The sequence below is a fragment of the Girardinichthys multiradiatus genome, chromosome 1, assembly GCF_021462225.1.
Source record: "Girardinichthys multiradiatus isolate DD_20200921_A chromosome 1, DD_fGirMul_XY1, whole genome shotgun sequence".
Lineage (NCBI taxonomy): Eukaryota > Metazoa > Chordata > Actinopteri > Cyprinodontiformes > Goodeidae > Girardinichthys > Girardinichthys multiradiatus.
Genome location: NC_061794.1, coordinates 6,431,060 through 6,443,296, shown reverse-complemented (window position 1 = coordinate 6,443,296; position 12,237 = coordinate 6,431,060). Strand labels below are relative to the sequence as shown.

General features: G+C 38.4%; 1 long non-coding RNA gene across 1 annotated transcript; it reads right to left on the bottom strand.

Annotated features, from left to right (window-relative positions):
• Positions 1-6,395: 6,395 nt before the first annotated feature.
• Positions 6,396-9,097, bottom strand: LOC124872362. Its single transcript, XR_007039270.1, has 2 exons — positions 8,899-9,097; positions 6,396-8,626 (listed from the first exon to the last, which is right to left on the bottom strand). It is a non-coding gene; the product is annotated as an uncharacterized LOC124872362 (long non-coding RNA).
• Between the last annotated feature and the right edge of the window lie 3,140 nt (positions 9,098-12,237).

Below are 12,237 nucleotides of genomic sequence, written 5' to 3'. Positions count from 1 at the left end.
AAATCTGCAGAGATACTACTTTAAGTAATCTCACCTTGATGCAGCCAAGAAATTAAAATATAACATTCAATTTTTGATTTACCAAAAAGTTGTTTGAATGGTGGAGACAGCAAATAGTGTGTGTGAATTTATGACAAGTTTTTCCTGTTTTTGAACTAATTTCTTTCATTATAGAGCAATGCTCTCCATATATTTTCCTCTCTACTTTATTAAGGTACAGTTTCATACTTTGCTGCAGGTAACATTCAATACAGACTGCAATGGCAGTGGTGGCCTCAGTCGCAGAACAAATTCCATGCCTTTTCAAATCAAATCATTGCTGAATGAATGCCTGAGAACTGAGGACACATTGATTGCTTCACCAAGGCCTTTTGTATGTGCTTATGCACATATAAACATTTAGAATTGATAAAGCACATTTTAAGCCATAAAATAACGAAAAATAGTTTTCTAAAGCATGTTACAAGTTCTTAAATTCAAGAGAAACATTGTGAAAAACCTGTCAAAAGATTCCCTGTCCTTGCTAAGGAAAAGCCTCCCGCTTACCAGATTGGTTAGAGTGGATGGAGATATAGCTACAGCGCAACACTGGGAGATAAGCTTCTAAAGGCTGGCAACGACCTTAGACTGGGGCTGAGGTTCAGCTTCTAGAAAGAGGAAATCCAAAAACATACAGCCAGAGGTACACACTGAAATGGTTTACAAGAAAGCATTAGAACGGTCCAGTCAAAGTCAAAAATACTGATGTTTCTGAGATAATAATTTGTTCTGAATTCATAGCAAAAGACTGAATTGAATTTATTGGGGGTTCATTTCTGATAGATGCATCTTTTAACACACTAATTGTTTATCTGAAAATAATGGGAAATCCGATCCAATTTCCAATATTAGTGTTATATGTGAATAATTGGGGCATATCTTGATCATGCAAAATTTTACCACTGACAACTAAATAAACCCATAAAGGCCCCCTAAGTGTCACGGCTCAGCTTTCACACAAATGTTCTTTCACCTACAGTATATGGAGAAAAGCATTCAGAAGAACAGTCAAAACAATAACGTGTCCATAGCAACAGTGATGGTAATTTTACCTGAATATCCAATGGCATTTCCAAATACAAGTTAATGTCCCTTCAATGGATTGTTTATGGTAAGACAATTAGGAGTTGCTTCTAGGAGATAAACAGCAGGGGGCATTACTTTTCCAATCAATACCATTAAACTAAGAAACAGAACAAAACATAAGGAGGTTTAAATATGTTGGTGGAGAAATAATAGAAATATGCAGGTTATGTTCATTTTATATATTGCTTTCAAGATGGTTAGACTTCCTTTACATTAGTCCACAAGGACCTCCTCTTCTTAGTTTATTCATTTTACAGTTTTGTTAAAATATAATGTGCAAATCTATCTGTATCTTTACACTATTAGGCTATTTCCAATGTTTGTAGGATGGGCCATTTCTACTGTTGGGACACAAAAATCAATCAACCATCAAACCTTAAATTTACTTAGGTATTCAGCAAGAGCATTTGACTTTCTCCTCATAACAGCTTGTTTTGCAGAATAAGCTTATTCAGTTACTGAGGTGACTAAGGATAGATGTTCCAGGGGGAGCAGGATGATGTGGACATGATATTTTAAAGGTCACAAGCAGTGGTGTCCAGTGGACATTCCGAATATAGTGATCTAGTCTTCTGTACTGCTGATAATTGGCTTGATGGACTGTAAACCTGGACCTACTAAGAGCTACTGCCATGATACACCTAAAAAACATATACAATGCATTGTTTAAATTGAAATAACTGAACTTAATGGCAAAAGGTGATTTAAGGTCACTGAAAGTGAAACTTGGTTTTAGCTGAGTATTTTTCTTTACATCTAATTTAGTCACCTTTTTTATGTCAGTCAGTCAGTCATTTTCTACCGCTTAGTCCATAGTGGGTCGCGGGGGAGCTGGTGCCTATTTCCAGCAGTCTATGGGCGAGAGGCGGGGTACACCCTGGACAGGTCGCCAGTCCATCGCAGGGCAACACACAAACAACCATGCACACACTCATTCATACACCTAAGGGCAATTTAGAGAGACCAATTAACCTGACAGGCATGTCTTTGGACTTTGGGTGGAAGCCAGATTACCCGGTTTATGTTTTTATCAAAACGTCTTAGATTACATTATATACATTCTGAGAATAGGGTTTAAGCACTCGGATTGGTTGGAAAGGAAATGGAAGTCCCACATGTTGAAAAATGTCATGTGACTGTACTCCAGGATTACAATTTCAGGTCTAGTGAATTACGTTTTTGGCAATATGTGAAAGTTAATGGTCATTTCTGTGCAGAAAGTAGTCATTCAATTAGTAGGAGTTTGTCCTGTAACCAGTGGGCTGCCGGTTCAAACCCCCACTCTTGCCTGCTGATGGTGGTCAGAGGTCTCGGTGGCACCAATTGTATGGCCAGCCTCACTTCTGTCAGTCTGCCCCAGGACAGCTGTAGCTACAATGTAGCTTACCACGGTCAGCGTATGGATAGGTGGATGACTGATTGTAGTGTAAAGTGTTTGGAGTCCTCTGACTTTGATAGAGCACCATACAAGTGAATTTTGTGGGATCATCTCCTGTGGCATATTGGACAGTCAGCCACATTCAAAACTGAATTATGATTCAATTGAATTGACTTTGTAAAGTCCCTTGAGATGACATGTGTTGTGAATTGTCACTATATAATTAAATTGAATTGAATTGAATTAAACTTGATGTATATAGGCACAAATTCCAGTAATAAATATGTTGTGCTTGCAAATCAGACTGCGTAGCTGTGAATTAGGTTTAGCAAAAAAAACGCTGGGAATTTCAGCTTTGTCCATGTATAGATAGGAATGTGTGAGTGTAAAACAGATTTGTACTAATTACACAACTTGCAAATTTTCCTTGTGAAGGTCTGTTTACAGATACAAAGCTAAAAACTACGGTACATGTAAAGCCCTTTGCTCAAGTTCCCTAACTTGAATGTGAGTTTCAGCTTGCAAGTATGAATTTTGACCAGAGCTTCCTTTCTCCCAGCTGATTGGTCAACATCATGTCAATCACAAATTTAGCAATCCAATCAGAAAACAGATGAGTTTGGCTGTAGTGGAGGCATTTTACTAAGTGGCAGCTCCTGGACAGATGCTACATTTTAAAGGTGGAGGATGGCGGCAGCACAACAAGATCATTGTCCAGATAAATATCGGAGAGCGGATTGTATACGGACTGTTGACTTAATAAATGTTCACGTAGATAAAGAGAAGGCGATTGTGTTTATTTTGTGCAAGAGTGATTTGCCAGTCAAAATAAGGTCAAAGTTCCCCATGTTACGGCAGAAACGGTTGATTAAACAGTGACATCTAGTAATAGTTATCAATTATTACTGAGTATTTAATGGTTGTAATTATCAAGGGCTTTAGGCTACAATTACAACACCAGAGGACATCTCTGGCTTCGATTCATAAATAAGGATTTTTGGTTAAGAAATGTATTTGGTCAAATTATGATTTTCAATTATAATTATTGATAAATATTAATTAATCAATAATCATAATCCCAACATCACTTTGGTTTGAGAAGCACTTTATAAATATTAACCTCTTGTAACCCAAGGTTTTCTTGTGAAGTTTGTGCTCTAAATTACATGGCCAAATGTAATTGAGTTTTTCTCAGCAATTACAAGCTCTATTTAAATAAGCTTGGTGTCAAATTAAATGTAACGCTCTGGAGGTTCAATCAGAAGTGTAAATATCCCAGTAGCAGCTATTGTTACAGAGATAATGAGGATGGCACACAGAAAAAAATTAAATTGTCTTCCCTCGGCAGAATTGTTCCTGCATTGTAGAGTATATAAACCTTTTTGAAATATCATCAGGAAGGCTAAAAACGTTAGAAACCCCTAAATCCACTTGTGGATATTACCTGTGCAAAGTTTCATGCAACTGCGGTAAACTAAAGCAAAGTTACAGAGGTTTTAGTAAAGACATACATAGGCGTTTTTCCTTTTGGCACGATATGGCACATTTCGGCACAATTCGGCACCAACTGCAGAAGTGGAGATTTCTTGTGTTTTTACTTTTAAAAAAAAGGCAATTAATGATTAATGTTTTTGATTTTTTTGTTTTTATTAACCACATCTATTTTTTTATGATTTTCAATAGAACAAGAAAATGCTATGTTGAATCATATTGGAGCACATTTATTGAACGGGAAGCACCAGTGTAAAAAAAAAAAAAAAATCTATCTTCGCAACAAAATTCGTTGCTAAAAATAAAATAACATCAATTTATTGACAACTAGAAATGAATGTACAGGGGTTGGACAAAGAAACTGAAACACCTGTAATTTTAGTGTGGGAGGTTTCATGGCTAAATTGGACCAGCCTGATAGCCAGTCTTCATTGATTGCACATTGTACCAGTAAGAGTAGAGTGTGAAGGTTCAATTAGCAGGGTAAGAGCACAGTTTTGCTCAAAACATTGAAATGCACACAACATTATGGGTGACATACCAGAGCTCAAAAGAGGACAAATTGTTGGTGGACGTCTTGCTGGCACATCTGTGACCAAGACAGCAAGTCTTTGTGATGTATCAAGAGCCACGGTATCCAGGGTAATGTCAGCATACCACCAAGAAGGACGAACCACATCCAACAGGATTAACTGTGGACGCAAGAGGAAGCTGTCTGAAAGGGATGTTTGGGTGCTAACCCGGATTGTATCCAAAAAACATAAAACCACGGCTGCCCAAATCACGGCAGAATTAAATGTGCACCTCAACTCTCCTGTTTCCACCATAACTGTCCATCTAATTACAGATGCAAACATTTCAGTGCTATCTTTCACTGTGTGGCTTACAAATCCATTTATTACGCGACATCACGACGCACTAGTGTAAAAAGAAAATCAGTCTTCAAACGTATTTCTCAATAAAACTAAAATTAAATACCTGTCAAGTGGCAGAACTGCATAATCCGGGTTAAATAAGGTCATTTTCAGATGAGGAATCCTCTGCACAGACTTCAGTACCGCAGTCCATTGTAATTAGGTCCAAAGCTTCAGCGAACTTTGTGCGCGAAGCCATTGTGTTTCAAAAACAAACACGCAAAATGATAACCACAGCACATAAACAGCCAGAGGTAGGAAGGTCTGGTCCGTAACAGTTGTGGCGACTGCGCCTTGCACTACAGCATACTCAGTGTTTACACAAACAACCTACATTACGCACACCAATAACTTGAGTTTGGATTGACCGAATTGCACAAATGACCCCTCTTTTTCATCTTTAGAGCCACTAGAATAAAGTTATCTCCAGGTCTTTCACATAAATCCCACCAATCAGGAACCAGAGGCCGAGACGTCCAGTGAATCAATTTTGTAGAGTGCGTTTACCTCCTGCATTTTTTCTGATTCAACTGCTTTTAGTGTTAACTGTGTTTGCTGTTTGTAGAAATGGTTTATATCAGCTTTTAACCAAGAGTCGGATGTTTCAGAGGATACCACACATGTCTATTTTTAAGTAAGGCAAAGCGGAGCAATAAACATAGAAAAAAAAGAACCAGGAGCTCCCTCCGTTTCTGGGGGTTGGGGCTTAAGAGGTTAAAATGATGATGATGACTGTGGCTAACTGATTGAATGTTCCCATGGCAACACAGATGATCCACAATTTTAGCATAGCATACTTTAAGATAAATAACATAATACAGAACTAACTTCATTAAAAAGTCCTGAAAAAAATTTGACATATGATAGACAACAAACTTTGCGTGCTGTATTCCAGTTCCTAGGTGTATTTTGGTATGACAGAGTACTCCCTAGTGTCACTCTTTAAAGTGCCAGAGCAATCAGTTCTAACTGTTACCAACACGACATCTTATTACGATTAATTTTATATCGGAAGACAGTATTCACCATGGTGGTAATTTTAAAGCAGATCTAACTGACCACAAAGGAAAATATTTGGAATATATGGAATTATTTTTTAGAAGCACAAATCTGTTTTACACGCACATTCCTATCTACACATGCACAAAGCTGAATTGCCCAGCTTTTCTTTACAAAAGCAAACTCACAACAACGCTTTTTAATTTACAAGCTCAAAATATTTATGACTGGAATTTGTGCCGATAGGATGTACTGTAAGTATGATCCCATACGTTTGACTGGGAAACAACTTTATCAGGGAGCTTTGAAGCAATGTGTGGATCTCACCATGACAGAGCCAGTCCTGAGAAAGACCTCAACAATTGTTTTTACCCATTTATCTTTGGTTTCTTTTGTTCTGAGGTTTGTTATTCTCATCATCAGTTGTCTGTTTGGGAAATGTTAATAGAAAAACAAAATGCACCTTAATAAACTCACTTAACAAGGAGTACGGTGAGTATCAAAGTAGCATTTTTATTAATTCTTGCAAGAATTGAGAACAATCAAAACCAGTGTCTCAGTCTGCCCATCCAGCCCTAGACAGGGAGTTACAATCCTTTGTAGTTCTCACATAGCTGAAAATGTAATTCACAACACAGGAGACAAGAAAATAAAACAGTCCTTGAACATCCTAAATCTATAAGGGGTCAGCACGAAACGGAACAGATGGTATCCCGATGATATCCAGAGGTAACCCAGTACTGAAAGTGTTGATATGTTTATTAGTGATATTAAACAGGATTGCCTCTTTAAATTTTTCCACTATCAATTTGCCTTTTCGATCATAAAAGCAATTGTTTCTTATGTGATCGAATTGACAAGGAAAAATTAATGAGTAAACAAAATGTAAACAGTGTCCTACTAATTAGCCTAGTGAAAGGAACTAAGTAACACAAAGAAGAAGCACCCCTTGAGTCAATCCAACCAGTGAATCAAAGGGTGCTATAGGATAAACTATTATACTATAAAATTATTGCATTATTGATTACTAATAACATTAACATTCAAGTATATGCATTGAATCACTGAAAAAGGACAAAGAAAGAAAAGAAACCCATGTGATCCTCAAAAAAAAAAAAAAAAAAATTTAAGAAAGTACAAAATAAAACAAATACTAAAAAATGAGGATACAAATGTGGCCCATTGATTTTTACACAATGGTCACATCAGTGGGAGCATGTAGGCATCGGCATTGTTTTTGGGAACCTGCATGATTACCTGGTTTTATCCTGCTATTTTAACACGTCTTGAAGTGACATTCATTTTATACCTGGCGAAATCAGCAGCATTTGAAAAGGCACAGTAGTGTTGGGATCATTCTGGACAGTTATTTCATCGGTGGTCTTTCAAATGGGCTAAGCAGTTTTTAGAGAATTTCAACAGAAATCTTAAAAATGATCCAAAAAAAAAAAAAGAAACGGGAAACAAAAAATCATTCAATCTTCAAAACCTGAGACAAAGAAAATGTATGTGAATAATGGTCAGGTTATGCTTCTGGGGAATGAGAGAATGTGTCATAATAGAGCCAGATATAGTTAGATTTGTAGCCGCTGAAAAACCATAAGGAAATCATATGGAGTGACAAGAAAAATCCACTAATCACGAAAAATACTTAAGATGTAAAGAGGCATCAAGGAAATGAGAGCTATTACGGGGAGCTATAGTGTGTATGCTGAAAAGAAAGACAGCACTGTAATAACATTAGTTGGCCATGGCTGAAGCAGTGACAATGTTGGTGTAGCAGGCGGCGGGCGTGCACAGGCATAACAACTGGCATTTGTGACCTTACATGCAGTATGACCTGCGAGCTGCCACCAGAGGTTTACAGCTACATCATGATGATCAAGAGTATGCCTTTTATTCATACGCAGAGGAAATGATTCTTTCAGGAAAGAAAAATGTGTTAAAAAGGAAATCAAACCAAAATTTAGAACAATTGTCAATGTAATAAAAATAAAGTATTTTTATTTCTTCTAGACATCTTGAGATCAGGATGTGCTGATTTGAAGAAGTGCAGATGTGTCCTCTTCTTCTCCTCTCTTTCTTTTTATTGTTTGTTTTATGAGGAGAGATATAGCAATTTGACGGAATTTTTTGCAAGCCAGGGAATGGAATGATTCCTAAAAAAAAAAAAAAGGTTCTTCACCCACCGCTGTGGACTGCTTGCCGGCTGTCCAGCAATAACAGTTCTTTGCCTTTGTGGTGGGGTATTGTCCTGGATTATTTATTCCTGTGGTGAACCTGGCAAAAGATCCTGGGCCTCCTGGGCGTGTCCTGTGGTCCTGGGGGATCCTGTGCTCGGGCCTCCGGGGCTGAAGGATCCTTCCTGTAGTGCAATGTGTGGACTGTTCCAGCAGCATCTGGAACAGTCCCTGCTCACTCTTGGAATGCCAGTGTCTCCTGCGGAAGTCCTTGACGACGACCCAGTCCATAGGAACGGAAGTTTTAGCATGTGTGGCATTCTAATCCATAATCAAGGAGCAAGGCACTGTTGTAGTCCGTTGGCTTGGGCCGAAGTCCCTCTGAAATGTACTCATCTGGTGAATTAGGAACCCGTCTGTAGTGGCTGGTGCTGGGGTCACAATCTCAGAACCTCCCGGGATTTGGACCTCTGATGCTTTCCCTTCTCAGCTAGTCCAACGTCCTGGCTGCAGATAGTATAGAACACTACTCGTGGTACCTGGACAGAAAACATCAGAAACTGTTGCAGACAAAACAATGCTACAGTACTGTAACAGACCCGATGGAGGACGGCCTGAATTAAAATGATATTATTTCTATAATTTCAGAATGCTTTTAAGAAAATTCCTATTGATCTAATTTACAATTATAGTTTCCAATTAATGTCGGCACTAAGAGGAAAATCCAATTGCAACTCCCTAAGTGTTAGATAATGAAACAAAAATGTATTTGTCATGGAGTTTAGATGAAAATTCAACTTGGAAGACTCACCTCTACTTTCGGCTCTGTCTAACTTCTCCACTACATTCTCCACTCCAACCAATAAGCTTCTGGTCCGCATTCCTCTTCAGCCAATCATCCCTCAAGGATTTGCTTTAAAAGATCGTCATACGCAGAATCTCCTGCTCTTCAGCTGAGCTTCAACCCTCCTCCACCCCATCTCCACCATCAGGCTTTATAAAGCTAATGCTAATATTTTGAGAAGGACCTGTATATGTCATGGTTAGATGACGCATATACAGGTCCTTCTCAAAATATTAGCATATTGTGATAAAGTTCATTATTTTCCATAATGTAATAATGAAAATTTAACATTCATATATTTTAGATTCATTGCACACTAACTGAAATATTTCAGGTCTTTTATTGTCTTAATACGGATGATTGTGGCATACAGCTCATGAAAACCCAAAATTCCTATCTCACAAAATTAGCATATTTTATCCGACCAATAAAAGAAAATTGTTTTTAATACAAAAAATGTCAACCTTCAAATAATCATGTACAGTTATGCACTCAATACTTGGTCGGGAATCCTTTGGCAGAAATGACTGCTTCAATGCGGCGTGGCATGGAGGCAATCAGCCTGTGGCACTGCTGAGGTCTTATGGAGGCCCAGGATGCTTCGATAGCGGCCTTTAGCTCATCCAGAATGTTGGGTCTTGAGTCTCTCAATGTTCTCTTCACAATATCCCACAGATTCTCTATGTGGTTCAGGTCAGGAGAGTTGGCAGGCCAATTGAGCACAGTGATACCATGGTCAGTAAACCATTTACCAGTGGTTTTGGCACTGTGAGCAGGTGCCAGGTTGTGGTGAAAAATGAAATCTTCATCTCCATAAAGCTTTTCAGCAGATGGAAGCATGAAGTGCTCCAAAATCTCCTGATAGCTAGCTGCATTGACCCTGCCCTTGATAAAACACAGTGGACCAACACCAGCAGCTGACACGGCACCCCAGACCATCACTGACTGTGGGTACTTGACACTGGACTTCTGGCATTTTGGCATTTCCTTCTCCCAAGTCTTCCTCCAGACTCTGGCACCTTGATTTCCGAATGACATGCAGAATTTGCTTTCATCCGAAAAAAGTACTTTGGACCACTGAGCAACAGTCCAGTGCTGCTTCTCTGTAGCCCAGATCAGGCGCTTCTGCCGCTGTTTCTGGTTCAAAAGTGGCTTGACCTGGGGAATGCGGCACCTGTAGCCCATTTCCTGCACACGCCTGTGCACGGTGGCTCTGGATGTTTCTACTCCAGACTCAGTCCACTGCTTCCGCAGGTCCCCCAAGGTCTGGAATCGGCCCTTCTCCACAATCTTCCTCAGGGTCCGGTCACCTCTTCTCGTTGTGCAGCGTTTTCTGCAACACGTATTCCTTCCCACAGACTTCCCACTGAGGTGCCTTGATACAGCACTCTGGGAACAGCCTATTCATTCAGAAATGTCTTTCTGTGTCTTACCCTCTTGCTTGAGGGTGTCAATAGTGGCCTTCTGACAGCAGTCAGGTTGGCAGTCTTACCCATGATTGGGGTTTTGAGTGATGAACCAGGCTGGGAATTTTAAAGGCCTCAGGAATCTTTTGCAGGTGTTTAGAGTTAACTCGTTGATTCAGATGATTAGGTTCATAGCTCGTTTAGAGACCCTTTTAATGATATGCTAATTTTGTGAGATAGGAATTTTGGGTTTTCATGAGCTGTATGCCAAAATCATCCGTATTAAGACAATAAAAGACTTGAAATATTTCAGTTAGTGTGCAATGAATCTAAAATATATTAATGTTAAATTTTCATCATGATATTATGGAATATAATGAACTTTATCACAATATGCTAATATTTTGAGAAGGACCTGTATAGCCATTGCTATATGAATGAACACATACTGTTCAATTATTTCTTCACCTAAGAAAGTTCCCTTTGTGGTTTTCATTGAGTTATCTAGCGGATGATTAATCCTACAACTGATCTAATGCTCATTGAAAAGTTTGTAACAACATCTACTGAACCACAGCAGCATTAACTGTTCAGATTGTCTACTACTTAAACTAAAATACAACTAATGGATTATACTGAAAATAAATGCAAACAAATATTTAAAAAGAACAAGTGAATGCAAATCAAACCAGTCAAAAGGCAGCAAAGAGAACTAAGCAACAGCTACAACTTTGTGCATCACAAAGACTTGAATCAATTCATCATTCTTCCAAAATCAATATCTGAAAACCTGCAAATCTGTTCCACAAAAAACCCCACAAACTAACTAGTCTCCGCACAGATTAATAATATCATAGACCATACAACACACAAATATTTGTTTTACTTTTTGCCTCCTTTATAAACCTTCCTTGGTGTAGAATTCCTTTCTCCTCCAATTAAAGACATCCTGTAAATCAAATCCAAATCAATGAGATACTCTCAAATGCTTACATTGTCAGAAGCAAACAGGATGCACCTGGTCAAGACCAGGTACCAAGTCCTCACTGATATCCCATGCAAAAAAAAAATCCAAACAAAACGAAGTAAAATAAATTTGTATTTTTTTATTTTTTTATGCACTCACTTTCTAATGCTGCCCATGTTGCTAATATCATAATCTACCACTGGTGATGCAACACTAAAAAGGGACATTACCAATCATGCAAAGCTACCAGTGAATTGCTTCATTGCCTGATCCTTTAGGGTGGTGTACTTAAAAACTATGTTGTCAAAACAAATGTGAAGAGGTTTAACCTTGGCTGAAACAAACGCTACATCAGACACTGACAGGTATTTTGAAGACTCATTTATATTCTCACTAAATTATTCATGTTAAACTGTGGTAGCTTTGCTTGATTAATAGTTATACTGTGTGGTGCCGTGTCGCAGAAGGCTTTTTACTCATCTTTACCATTGGTGCCTATAAGGGTGGAACATGCTGTATCATTAAGGTCATTTCTCCTGCAAACTGAAATTTGTTTTGATACAGAAAATGTTTCCATCATTCATTGTCTATACCTTCATATCCTTGAAAGGTCTGAAGGGGGTTGGCGCCTATCTCCACCAGTCAGTGGGTGCGAGGCAGTGTACACCCTGTACAGCTCATTAGTCCATCAATGGGCACAGAAAATTCAGTCTTTGCTCTTTTAAATGTCACAACATAACCAGTTATCATATCATCCATGTATATTTCCAAAAAGGTTTACATGCTCTTAAGAACATTTTTTGTCAGTGGATTTATTTGTTTATGGTGGAAACAAAACACAAGTCATATGAACAATACCTTTGTTTAGAACTTAAGTCAAATTAATTGAGGGTTGAGCCCATTTCAGATCTTTAAAATGCTCCTTTTTCATCA